Here is a 14,814-nt window from a genome sequence, read left to right as displayed (position 1 = left end):
GTTGTGGACATTTAATAAGACCCCATCTGGTAAATATATACTAGTTTCTACCCAGTTTTTTTTTTTTTTTTGCATAAATTGTGCATCCTGCTGCTGATTATTGGACTTCAAAGCACAGTCTGTGCTTCAAAGTAACATCAACCTGCTGGTTTTTGACCAGCAGCTTTGTACATATCCCCAGCTGGTTGTGACTGATTGAACCATATTTGCTCAATATTTCCCAAATTAAAAAACAAACAAACAAACAAAAAATCAAGCATCTCTTCTAAATTTTGAAACACAATTTAAGAAGTACCTTAATGCAAATGAATGTTGAGCATAATACAACCACTGTAATTTGACCGACATTTCCCCTTTTCTAATTGGACTCTTGTAATTCGAATAAATTAGAAAGTCTCTGTCTCTGCCACAGGCTGCATCATCATATACAGAAACAGCTGCTTTCTAACTCTTGTTTGAGGTATTTCTTAAATTGTATTAATTTTGAAATAAAATATGAACAGTTAATAATGAACAAGCAAACCATAAAAAAAACAAAGAGTAGTTAGTGAAAAGGCTACATTTTTGCATCGGGAGTAGGGAAAAATACTGAACTATGATAACTACCCATATGGAATGAAACACCCAGTGTACACAGTTAGAGACATTGCTCCCTTTTCATGCAGATACAATTAATTTGTATCTACAAATGAACAGTTTTTATCTTCATCTGCACGTGTGTGTGTGTGTGTGTGTGTGTGTGTGTGTGTGTGTGTGTGTGTGTGTGCGTGTGTGTGCATGGCTACATGTGACTGTATGAAAGTTGCTTCTAAGCCTCTTGAGTTTTGGTTGCCATGCCAACTGTTGATTAACATAAGATGAATAATGATTTTAGCACCTATGCCAGCCAATGTGCAAAGAAAATAAAATAGCTTTTTGAATATATTGGAAGCAATATGATGGGATTAAAATTAAAATACCACAAACATAACTGTTTTCAACTCTGTTCTACTTTCCCCCCAGTGATCTGTGCTGTTTAACTAAATCATCATACCCCGCATCATATTTGTTGTCATCACCACCTTGATGCCCATTATCATCTCACTCATCATCATCCTCCTCATCGAAATCGTCGTCGCTGTCTGTATGAGGTAAAGTCTTATACTGTGCTCAGTCTGCCGTTAGAGACTGAAGCGCAGTAAAGAGAGCGAATGATCATAAAACAGGCAGGAATATGCTGTTCTCACTGAATTAAAGGACTTAATCAGTCGTAACTTTGATATCTTGTCAGGGGATAAGCGCTTCGTTAGGTCTGACTGTTTATAATATAAAGAGTTTGATGGATAATTTCCACAGAACTTCCAAGAGAGAAAATAACATTAACAGCAGCAAAAGGCCTCATTCGCAAACTGTACATACTAATGTTTCACACACAAATATGTGATTCATCATTGTTTTCTTACCTGAATTTGGTCATACTCTGCTGCAAATCACGAGTACTCCCAGTGTGAACGGTCTTTAAAACCATTGTTTTACCAGTGTATTAAATAACCATGAAAATTACTCCCTTTTATCCTTGCTGGATGTTATCATTGTCATTTTAATTTCTTGGCAATGTCCTGCTTACTGATGCTTGTCCAGTAACTGTGGAGATCATGTGGTTTATGTCCTCCATCTGACTCTTTCTCTTCTGCTCTGTTATTCTTTCATTCACAGCAACTTTAATGGCAAGCTGCTTCTTTTTTTTTTTTTTTAACCTGAGTCACATTCTCAGGAGACACAGCATTCGTAGCATCCTCAAATTTTTCACTCTACTTAGTTTCAATTTGCTTAGTAATTCTTTTGTATGGATTTGATTCACTAACTTAAAAGTGGTGGTAAGAACAAAATTGGCTGGTGTGCACAGGCTTATTTTATGTTTTATGTATTTTTTGCATATTAGTGCCAAATGTTGAATGGAGAGTTATTCTTTATTCAGCAGAGGCCGTCAGGACTAAAATTCAACCAGTCTGTTTTGATTTGGTCAGTTAATTGAAAACAAGCCTTCCTCAGGATCAGTATCATAAATGAACTGCAGTTGTAAATTGGAAATGGCCACGGGTGGGTGCCCTGCTAACTGGAAGTCTGTGGAAGGAACTTTTGATTAACCCAGTTGGGAAGACAGGTGTGTAACGCCAGGATAATTACAGTACCGCAGAATCACACAGACGATGATAAAGCAGGTTTATGAAGGGCAGATAAGCATGGACTACCACAGGATCTCTTGATTCCATATTTATATTGTTCAAATAAGCTACGTGCCACATGAAATGAATTTAATGTGAACAAATTGATAGTCTGTAATTTATTTCTCACTGTGTCATTACCTAAAAGATTGTCTGGTTCATTAATTCCGTGTCTACTTTTTTTCCAGAGTCAGTAAAATCAGTATGAACCTCTCAGCCCTTCTCATTGTCAGACTGTACTACCGCTAGGCTAGATTCCTATATGCTATGTACTACATACTACAATTTGCATTTGTTAGGAACTGCTCAGTTCAGTAGTTCAGTTCAGTGATTTTACATAAAAATTGCAATTTATATTTTGCCAGTTTTATCCTCAAGTGTTGCTTAATTTAAGTGCTTTTCTGATTTTATCATTTTTATCTTCTTCTTCCTCCTATAATCTAAATACCTACATCAGGTCCTGGGGCTAACTATCACATCACAAGAAAACTAATGTGTCTCTCTCACACACTCACACACACACACACACATACACACAGACACACATGCAAACTCACACATGCACACACACACACAGGCAGCATAATGTAGACCCAGAGACGCTCCTTCCTGCATCTGAATATTGCTTCTCTTCTATAATTCCTAATGGTGCCAGAGGGCTACAAACCCATTAATGAATAGCTGGGCTGAGATAAATATCTATAGCCACACGGCGCACACAGACACTCCCGCACGCTCACCTCAGAGACACACACACATACACATAAAAGCACATTCTGTCATGGCATCAGTTTTTCTCTCTGTCAACTTTAATAGCCTCCTATTTGTCTTCAAGTAAAACACCATCTCCTCTAAAAATTCAGATGAAGTCTTTTTAGTGACAGCCACCAACAAACCAGTTTCAGCCACCACTTTAGTAAAAGGTTTGGCATTTTATGGTCGGCTATTATACTTTGATATGTTTGCCTCTCAATTACTGCCTCTCTGTTATTTGTTACACCACATTTCAGGAAACATTGGTTATAATGTTCATATTGTTTAGCACCCCCCCCCCCCCCCCCCCCCCCCCCCAAGAGAGTACTGGTTAGAAACTAAAAATGAAAATGCTTCAAAATTTTTTGAAGGCTTGCGGTCCAAGCAGTGCTGCAGTGAATAACTGTGTCAGCCAACGTGTAACCAATGCTGGCTTGTCTGTATTTCCACAAGAGGCAGCCTCTCTGACCGTGCTGAAAAGGCTCATATGCTGCTGAATGAATTGAAAGAGAATAGTTTGAATCAAAAAGTCAAAAAGCAGAGTCTCTCTGGAGATCATCCCGCACGAGTCTGCACCCCTTCTGCCTGCTGTTGCCATGGAAATATCCCCAACCATATTTGGATGAATCCAGCATAGCAGCTGGGGTGATATGTGGCGCATGCGCATGTGTTTATGAATGGCTATGTGATTGCGTGGGTGCATCTATATATCTGTGTGTGTGTGACTGTCAGTGGATGTGTTTGTATTCTGAGGTTTTCTGTGGTCTGTCATTGATATTGTCTCTAACTGCTTTGAGTGCTGTTAAAAGCTGGGTTGTTGATAATTTTGATGGTTATTTCAATACATTTCTTATATTCACAGTACTTTTACTCCCATAAATCTTTTGTCCAGATCCTTTCCCACAGCTATTCATACTCTTTCTCTTTTCTTATCTTCTCTCAGTTCACTATTTTTGCCCCACTAATTTCTGGCTTTATTTTGACCTCTCCCACTCTCTGATGCTGTTTCCCTTTGAATCCAGCTGCTTGCATTTCTCAGTTTAACAGTGTGATCTATACCATTCAACCACAACATCAAAATCACCTGCCTGATATTGTGTAGTTCCCTCTTGAGAAAAGCTCTGACAGGGGCTGGGACCTCTGCAAGTGTCCTCTGGCACCAGGACATACCACCCCACCATGTTTAGTTGGGTGGTAAGTGTCGATGTGACATTAGGAGCCAATCTTTCAAAGCAGAACATTGCTTTGTAGCAAGATAAGATCAATTTTATACAGTTCACAGTTCAATCGTGCGTAGAGGCCCTGCAGTGTCCCGCTTCACACCCCAGCTGTCGATGAAGGCCCTACATTTCTCTGTTGTAGATTAAGAGAAATGGAGGGGGGGAAAAAAAGGCATTGCATGGTAAAATGTTTGAGTGACTCAAAGCAGCCTGCATTCACAACTGGGTTTTAGTGGATTGTGCACCTGTATAGTCGTGAGATGAGACCAAAGAAATGGTGAGAGCAGAGAAGGAAAACAGAGCGAGGAGGGGAAGAAGCGATTCAGAAGGAAGAAAGGAGACTGTGATTGAAGAGAGGAGAGATTAGCAGTTGAGGGCAGAGCAGAGAGCGCACTGTGTGTGTGTGTTTGTGTGTGTGTGTGTGTGTGTGTGTGTGTGTGTGTGTGTGTGTGTGTGTGTGTGTGTCTTTCATATATCAGGGTATAAAAGATTTCTTGTTACACATAAAAAGAAAATCTCTCAGTAGGAATGTAATTTACGCATCACCGCTGCACTTGGGATATATCTGCCCTTACAAACACACACATTTACATGTTGACACCCACAGATGCTGATATACACACTCATGCAAGCACAAGTTCCAGTCTGTTAGTGGTTATGGAGCTGTGTAATGTTTTCTAGTATCATGTTAATTAACCCTTGATTAAAACAAGAGGTGTTTCATGTAATTTAATTGGCAAAACGATAGAAATTAATTCTGATGTTTCTTTTTAAAGCTTTGCAATAAAAGACACATGATAATTAGACACAAGGGAATATGTTGTAATGAATGATGGGAGGATGAAAAGAGGAGGAGAGGGAGAGAAAGAGAGACCTTTGTTTTTCATGTGCATTACCACATGCGTGATTATGCGTCAGTAGCGTTTATTTTTCTACAGTGTGTGTGAATGTGCATGCATACAGCTGCATGTGACAGTGAGTGATCTCTCTGCTGTGCAAAGGTTTTGTGTGCAAAGGTGTTCTGCAGTTTCTCTGTGTTGGTTCACTGAGAGACACGTTCAAACAGGCATGTAAACACATACAGTATGTTCTTAACCCAGAGTAAACTGTTGACACGTGGATTAAAAAATTTAACAGGGGAAAAGCTATTCTAATGACTCACATTTGAGGTATCAGGAGCATCTAGCTTTATGGCTGAATTATTCTCTTTCTTTGAAGAGAATGTTTCCTAAGTTGGAGTCTAATCACTAACCTATCAAACACTTTTAATTAAAAAAAGAAAAAAAAATGTTCCTTGGAGCAGTGATGATGTCCATCTGTATGTGAAATGTGAATGTTTAGCCAGTGCTCTAATTGCAGCAATTTCAATTTACAGAAAAAACTAAAAGCTGGTCTGTAGAGCACTGAAGCCCTGTCCTCTCTTCCTTTAGTTTGTTATTTTATGCAGTTTGTTCGTACTGATCATTGTGCAAACGTCTCAAGCCACCCCTCATTTCTTTATATTTTTCTAGGAAAATAGGAAATATGTCAGTAATATTTGAAATGTGTGCAAATATTTGGTGTAACCACCTTTATTCTCCAGCACAGCCTGAACTCTTTTAGACAGCTTTTGTGTAATTTCAGGAATAGTCCTCTAGGCTTCTTGAAGGACATTCAAAGCTCTTCTTTGGATGTTGGCTGCCTTTTGTTCTGTCCTCGGTCAAGATGATCTCACACTGCTTCAGTAATGTTGAGTTCCAGGCTCTGGGGAGGCCAATCCACGACTGATGCTGTTCCATTGTTTGTTTTTCTATCCAGATATGCTTTTACTGCACTGGCAGTGTGTTTGGGATCATTGTCATGCTGAAAAATGAGACAGTTTCCAATCAGATGCTTTCCAGATACGTTGCATGGTGGATCAAAATCTGTGTTCATAATTCCATCAATTTCGACAAGATCCCCAACACCACTGGCTGAACCTCCACCGTGTTTTACAGATGGCTGTACTTAGAGTACTTTTGTGCCTCTCTCCTGACCTCCTCCATACTTAATTAACCAATTTTTTCAAATTTGGATTCATCACTCCATCAGACCTGTTGCCACTAATTTTCAGTCCAGTTCTTGGGTAATGTGGCATACCTCAGCCGTTTCTCCCCATTTCCCTTCCTTAAGAATGAGTTCTTGACAGCCACCTTTCCACTGAGACCATTTCTGATGAGGCTTCAGTGAGCAGTAGATGTGTCAGGTCTTTGCTGGATTGTTTCCCTTTGTCTAAAGGACATGACTTTCAGATACTGTTCATCTGCTGTAGGTAGTTTTTTAGACCAGACACTTATTATTTTTGTCTTCCACTTGTCCGATTTCCTCAAATTTTTTAAATTGTAACTCTTGCCTCATACCTGCATTATTTACATTTTAAACTTTGGCCATGTTTAATATGAGCATCCATCATTGTAACTGTATATATGACAGAAAATAAAGAAAGCAAAAAAGGCTAACCTTAAACAATTATTACTGTAATGAGGTGCAATAACATTATAGATTATATTTCAAACCGCAATTCAAATAAATCGCTCTTTGCTCCTCTCTGTCCAACTGTTTTTACAGTGCCTCAGAACTAGCCGTGACCACTTGACTCACCCACGGCTGTTTGACTGTTAATAGACAAACTGACACATTTAGCTAGCCGTTCAGGTCCAGCTGACAGGTATTCCTTAAACGCTGCTTGAAGAGAATAACAACACTTTTTTCTAATCCACCCTGTATGGTATTGGACAAATATGCATATTTGTTGAAACATCTTTCATGATATTTGAATTTTTAAAGCAAGCGTCCTGTTTTCATCACTGTCACTGACGGTCTTTTGTTGTAACCACATCAAAAGTTTCCCTGTGAATTTGACAATGGAAGAAATTCATAAACCAAAGAGCCTTGGATCTTTTCATTCCGTTGTGTCAAAAGTGTCAACCGCATATCAAAGAGCTCTGTCAGCAGGTGTATAACTTCACTTTATAAAATCCAATAAAACTCTGCCTTAGCTTCCATTTTCTGTTGTCAGTTTGGGTGAATTCCGCTAAGACAGCCGATCAAAAGGCTGTTGCATGAAACTACCCAACATCACAGAATTTTTTTTATTCAACTCACACGCTGTTCCCCGTCTTTATCTGTCTGTCTCTACCTGCTTCTATTGCTTGGCCGTCTTGCTTCCTTCCCTCTTTGTCATGCTCCTCACTTTTTGAGACTTTCTTTGTGCCCTGCTTTTATATTCTCTGTCTGGGTTTTCCTCATGAATGATTTTTTTTTTTAGTTGAGTAGAAACACCTTAAGCCATATCAAGGACAGCAGCTTCACTGTTGTTCAGAGTAACACCTGAAATTGAAAACTTGCCATTCTAGGGACAATTTGAAGCCACAGACTCACCCTGCCTATTTGCAGTTATTCAGGTATGACACTTCTACATACACAAACTTCACAGCATTGAAGTTTTACTTGTGAACTAATTCTGAGTAATGACAGTCTACGCCTTAATACGCTTACCATTTCACCCAGTAAAAATTACAGTCAGCACCTGCTAAAATCATAAAACATATCCGATCCATCCTAATATGGATCCTTGGGATTGGCTCCAGATATCCAGGGTAATCACAAAAAGTACATCCACCCAGTGGCCACTTTGTTAGGTATACCTATTCAGCTGCTTGTTAATACAAATATCAATCACATGGCAACAATTCAGTGTATTCAGGCATGCAGAAATGATCAAAATGGCTTGCTGAAGTTCAAATTGAGCATCAGAATGAGGCAAAAATGTGCCAGATCAGAAACTGCTGATCTACTAGGATTTTTCAACACAACTGTCTCTAGGGTTTACACAGAATGACCCCAAAAAAGAAAAAACATCCAGTGAGCGGCACTTCTCTTGGTGAAAATCCTTTGTTGATCAGTCGATCAGAGGAGAAAGGCCAGAATGTGTCGAGCTGATAGGAAGGCAACAGTAAACCAGATAACTACTTGTTACAACCGAGGTGTGCAGAAGAGCACAACACATCCAGCCTTAATGCATATGGGCCACAGCAGCAGAAGACCACACTGGATGTCAGCTAAGAAAAATAAACTGAGGGGGCATTTCACACAGGTTCAACAAAATTGGACAATAGAAGTATGGAAAAATGTTATGATTTCTGCTGGAGCATTCAGGTGGTAGGGTCAGAATTTGGTGTAAACAAAATGAAAGCATGGCTCCATCCTGCCTCTTATCAATGGTTCAGGCTGCTGGTGGTTTAATGATGTTGGGGTTTATTTTCTTGGCACCCTTTGGCCCCCTTTGTACCAACTGAGTGTTGTTTCAACACCTCAGCCAAACTGAATAAATCTCTCAGGGCCTTGTTGAATCTATGCCATGAAGAATTAAGGCAGTCCAGCCCAGTACTAGCAAGGTGTACCTAATAAAGTGTCCAGTGAATCTGAACAAATCAGAAATTAGAGGAAGACTAGAACCACAAAACCCTTTACAAAGGCTGTGTCCTGTCCTGTTTGTTTCAGTGTTTTGCAACAATATTTCATTTTGTTCCTAATAAAGAGAAAGATTTAAGTAGTCAACAAACTTTATTCATCTTGAATAATATTCCATAAACATAAAACATGCATGTAGTGCATCAATTTACATTAAAAGATACAGTACATAAGAAGAGTCTGTTTTGAGATTTGTTTTAATAGAACATGGCAGCAGTACTTCACAGCAGGGTGACTCTATGAGTCTGCAAAAGCATTTATTAATATCAGTAATGCAGTATTTGTATATATTTCAATTGCAGTGTCTTACACACAGTCATAGGCTTGGTGTTATTGGTGTTGCTGTTATTGTGCTCACTCCCTCCAGGTCAGAACCTGCAATTAGATTTTAACTGTGAATTCTTCTTAATGTGATGTTGAGTTTACTGAAATAGCATTACATCATGCATCACCAAAGTCTAATGCTGCACTGACCTTGTACCAGTGGTCCATGGCAATTTAGCAGTAGGTAAGCAGCAGTAGGTAAGCAGCAGTAAGACAAATAGTTGGAAAACAATAGCTTTTTTTCTTTTCTCAGAGGAAAACTGTAAGTTACAGATCTTTAATGAGTCATCAATCTAGCCTGCCATTGCTTCTACTTCTACAATTTCCTGTGGGCAGTGGACCCAGTTTTCAGTAGCCATTCCCTCAGGTGGTGCCCAAGACAAGTGACACGACACAAAGCTTGACATTGGTTGAAGGAGTACAATAGTGTTAACCCAACCCACGGTGCTGACTGGTTAAACATTTTTATCCTCTTGTGTTTTTTAGTCAGATTTTTATTTTTTTTTTGAATTGGCTAAGTGCTCTTCCGGTGCCAGGTGAATCAGTCAAATGAATCAAGTATTCTGCAAAATATAACCCAGTTTAAAATCAAATCACATAGTAACTGAGACATTTTAGATTTTTGAAAATCATATTTTCAAAATTTCAATTTTTTATTTTCATCAATCAAAAAGTGGTTCTCTTGCTACTTCTGGTTTCATAGTATATATAGAACAAATCCTTAGACAGTTGTTTCATGTTTTGTGTGTTTTTTTTCTCTCTGATCTCGGTGATTAATGACTGCTAGTGATCAATGTGCAGAAAAAACATTAAAGAATTGAGAAACATAGGAAGTGCTGTTATTCCAAGGCACTGCATCCCTTTACAGGGAGTTAAGAGGTTTTCCATATGGAGGGTGGAGCCTTGGGCAAAATAAATCAAACATAACAGAAAAATGTATGCTATTTCACACATAAACAAACACAGATGGACAAGTGCACACATAAACATGCCTGTGTTTGGTGGTGCATTGAATGACCAACATGTGCAACATGCAGAAAAAAAACCCCACAATTGCATATACACACACTCATAGGCATAGGCAGACACACACTAAAAAAACCACCTACGCACACATATTCATCCTCTTATTGCTCTCCCATGGAATGGCCTTATCCTCTTACAGCACTCCAATGGGAAAAGTGCTTGGAATTAGAGAGGATAGGAGGGGAAGACAGACAGACAGACAGACAGGGGAAACAGTGAGCCAGCGATAGTAGGAAGGGGAGGGTAGAAAGAAGGTAATCCAGAATAGATAACATCTGCCCTTGTGTGAGTATGTGTGTGTGTATGAATCGGGTGGTTGGTGCAACAAACTGAGTTGTTTGGGCTGTAGTGTGTCGTGAGCTCTCAGTTCAGCATTTTGCTGCTCATTTCTGAGATTTACACTGGGGGATTAAACCAAGTGTTACATCACGTCTGCTCATGCACGAATGCATCCATACACACACACACACACACACACGCACGCACACACAGACGTGCGCGCACCACACACAAGATCCCTTTTATGGTTTTTGTTAGAGTAATCCACACTGGAATCTAAGGGTTTTTTTTTCCCTTTGTTGTTCACTTTCATTTTTTGAGATATGCGACTGTTCTGAATATTCATTTAACTATATTCCTTTTCACACTGCTGTCATGATGACATAAATTAACACCAACAAAGATCTCACCGTGACACAAAAAGCTCTAATGTTATCTCTCTGTATTGTTCATCCCCCCCCACTTTTTTTTCTTTTGTCTCTTAACTTATTTCCATAATCAGCAAGACCTTTGCTGCCTCCTTCTTTCTCTTTCCAGTTCACTTACTTCCCATCTATTCATCACACATTTGAAGGGCTATCTATATAAGAATTGCCTTCTATGTTCTGGAGTGCCTGGACAGGAAATGAATTGGCCCTTAATTTAGCTCAGACTCTGAAGCAGGCACAGGTAATTAAGAGAAATATGAAACTGTGATGTCTCTGAGAAATGACTCCAGACCTGCCTGAAACCGAAGATGAGAAAGCTGTGTAATGTTTCTAGTGTTCTGGCTTCCAGTAACCTTTGAGAAACAGGAGTAACTGGAGAATAGGATTGGATGACATAATACAGCTCAAACGTGGTGTTTCATTAACTGTTCTTGTTCCTCTTATTCAGCTCTTTCTCATATGTTTAGTGAAGCAGATGCTTGTATTGATTATCACATTTGTCACTTAGTTCCGCTGCCTAATGTGTTAATAAGTTACAGCAAGAAACAAGCCATCAATTACTGAACCCCCAAGTTTCCCCCCATGCATCCATCAGATGAGTGTGTGAACGTGCATGAATGTGTGTGTGTGTGTGAATGAGGCTCGTAGTAAGAAAAGTGCTTTGAGTGCTTAAATTGAGTAGAAAGGCTCTATAATGTATAAGCACCAGTCCATTTACTATTTGTGATCGCGTACAAAACAAACAATTCATAACTGTGCATGTGATGAATCATAAATTGCTATGACCTGGCAGCTTCCTGCTATCTTTGCATCTGTGCCCTGTTGTAGTAGAGTGGCTCAGCCTTGGGTTATCAACGTTGGTAAACCTGCAGTAACAAGAAAGAAGAGGGGGAGGTGAGGCAAAAGTACATGGCAAGCCAAATCCCTTTGGGAATACTATTAGGGAATATCCAGCCACTTAATGGAAGAGCTGTAGGGATGGGCTATCTTCTTCATAGTCCCATTGTCCTGTGAGATTAATAATAATCTATACGCTTGTTAGTGGGCTGGTGCAGGGGTTAACACGCTTGTTAAGGTAGCACTACTTGCCCTCCATAATGCATGCTATGTGACCCAAACACAAAAGCAGCGTTGTTTCTCCTGGTAACAGAAAGACACACATCAGGGAGTTCATTTTCCACTTCTAGCATGAATGCAGGGCTGAATATTTAGTCTAAAGTGGTAAATGGTGTTAAGTCACAAGATTACCTGCCTTTTTTTTTTTTCTTCAGGACTATACTGTAGTTGTATGTAGTTCTAATAAATTATTTAAACAGCTTTGTAAAATTGCTCACCTGGAATCTTTCACTGACATATGCACTCGCTAGCTGAGACCAAAAAGCTGAGGATAAGAGATCACATTTTTCTCTCTGCAAAAGCGCGCTCGTCAACTTTTAATTTCAAAAGCATATAAAAAGAGGAGAGAGGTGCAAAACATGAACTTGCATGTGTAGATTGGAAGTGTCGTTTACATGCAAAGATGCTGACATGAAATCCCAGTGGTATATATCTAATAATGATGATAATTTTATTTATTGCATTAATAGGAAAGCAAGCTAAAAAAAAAAAAAAATCCCCTCAACTGGCAAGTTGTTGGAGATCGGATTGTTGGTGATTCCCCAAGATTATTGTCCACCGGCACATCTCCAATCAGCTGTCAATAACTGTATCTGCTCCTGTGACAGATTATGTCTACTGTGTGGTGGTGAGACTGGATCCATTTTGCTGAATTGTATGCAGTCTCTATATTGTATCCTGATGAGCCGCCTATTCAGTAATTAGTCTGCCTGTCAACAGTAATTATTTTATGTGTCTAAGTGATTCACTGAACAGTTTTTATACCTGGAACAATTTGGCACAATGTGATGATAGATTTGATTAATAACCACACTCTCTTTACAGCAAATAACTTTTTTTTTTTTCCTTTGCTTTAACTGACTGTTATAAAGTAAAGGTTGAATCCAGTTGAATTCAGTGCCTGTAGAATAATGAGTCCACTGGAGTTTATATTGGTTCCCCATGAGTGTCACTTTCAATATGCATGCCTGTGGAAATTCTATCTGACAAAAGAAAAAGAGCTCCGCTTCACAGGAGGTAAAAAAAAAAAAGTGTAGAAAGTGTTGAAAAGCGAAGGCACAGATTGTGAACAGGCTCCTGATGAAGAAAGCTCCAGAACTGGAGAGGGTTAAAAAGTGAGTTGGCATTATTTCTACCAGATCGGCATGTAAGAAGCCCTGCATTGTTACGAGCTTCATATGCTTGTATGTTTTAGAGCACAAGTTGAGTCGGGTAGTTGCTGGGAGGAGTGAAAACTGGTCTATTGCCTCTTTAATGTGTCATTCTGCTGAATCTACTTATCATTCTGTTTAGAGTGTCACCAATTACTGATAATGTACAGTCCAGTAAAGACTGATAAAGACAAGGTTAATCAGTCTCATACCATAATCAAGCAATCACCATTATCATATTGTAATCAAGCAATATTTAAAATGCTCTGACTCATGAGCCATTACCGTGAGCAACAAGTAAGCTTTTGTTGCGTGTCTTTTTAAAAGTATCAGATGATCTGATTGCCCTCAATATCAAGCCTTTGACAGACAGAAATCTGCAGGTGGGGGCCAAGTTTGACATCAACCAAAGAGAGGGCTCGATTACAATAAAGTTTGCAGCCATTAGCTATTAAACAAACATCAAGCATCAAATGATTAGTTTTTAACTTTTTTTTGCAATTTTAGTGTCAAATGGCACTTATCCCCTCCAGACTCCAGCAAACACGCACACCAGACCCTCGTCTCCCATTTGTCTCTGTCTCCTTTGCTCTCCCTCTCTTCCGGTGAGCTCAGTTCGATGGGTGTGATGTGTGCCGCATCACAACCCCCGCACAGCTTGTTACCATGGCAACAAAGGAGACAGAAGGCAAGAAAATTATAGAAAGACAGAGATAGAGTGTGTGAAAGAGAAGTTTGCAAGAGAGGGATCAGAATGTTTACTTGTGTACTATATACATGCCTCCATCTGTGTCCAATTACTATAATGAGAGACTTCCCAGGTAACAGCTCAGAGGCAGAGATATGCAGTGTAAGGACAAAGCGACAGCTAACAGAAGACTTGTCTACTTTCAGAATATAAATCTGCTGTAAAAGCTCTAAATAGTAATGATCTGCAGCTTATTGCTCCCAATTCAATGAGGCAGTGTGACTCTAAATATTGCCACAAAAAACTCAGTTAATATGTCATCAAAAAGAGCAAATACCATGAAGTACAAACTCTGCTTAAATGAAAACCAACTACTGAGACTACTTCAATGACTCTAGTAAACCGAATGCACAAAGCCTTAACAGGAGGAGGGCTACATATATGACGACACTTTTGATTTAGATTTTAACACTGTTTAATTTTTATTCTAAGTCAATCAATCATGTGCATCACATTTGCTTTACTGGCAAGAAGTGCAGCAAAACCTGCATTTGCTCAAGAATTACAGGGGATATCAATGAAAACAAATAAATAGTAGTAGTATTTTATACCAAAAAACACATAGTTGACAGGCAATATGTCATTTGTTTCTGCAAGCACTAAAAAACCCCCATAAAATCCTCTTGCTATTCACACTGAATAATCCAGACTCTTATCACTATAGCACAGCGCTTTAATATGGGAACTACCCCCCTCATTCCCAGGGAGTCAATCGCTGCTATTTTGTTAAAGATGTGGTGTCTCAGAGACATGTGCAAATGTTCTTTGGCTTCTCTGTGGTGATGTTCCAATAATGACACCCAGCTCATCTCATCTGGAAGCTTTTTCAGCATCCCTTGTGGTGTATTTTAACTCAAATCAAACCATTTCCTACACCTAACCAAGTAGTTTTGGTGTCTCAGCCTAACCAAACTGTAGACAAAAGTGGAAGTTAAAAGCAGCAAAAACAAAATGAAACAAAGTGTAAAACAAAGCTCCCAAATGGGACATAGATCACAGTAACCTGGCAGAGAAACTGCATTAATTGCTGCCGCTCTGTGTTTTTGTTGCTTTTTAAAAGCAACAATGTTAGCT

The 14,814-nt window shown here is 39.2% G+C and overlaps 1 protein-coding gene across 1 annotated transcript in view; it reads left to right on the top strand.

Annotated features, from left to right (window-relative positions):
• Positions 1 to 14,814, top strand: part of grm5b (glutamate receptor, metabotropic 5b) — a 67,275-nt gene that overhangs the window by 21,578 nt on the left and 30,883 nt on the right. The gene's annotated exons all lie outside the window — the stretch shown is intronic.

This window comes from Archocentrus centrarchus, chromosome 13 (assembly GCF_007364275.1).
Source record: "Archocentrus centrarchus isolate MPI-CPG fArcCen1 chromosome 13, fArcCen1, whole genome shotgun sequence".
Classification (NCBI taxonomy): Eukaryota; Metazoa; Chordata; class Actinopteri; order Cichliformes; family Cichlidae; genus Archocentrus; species Archocentrus centrarchus.
The sequence above is the reverse complement of the archived record's forward strand: the minus strand, read 5'-3'. Positions and strand labels throughout refer to the sequence as shown.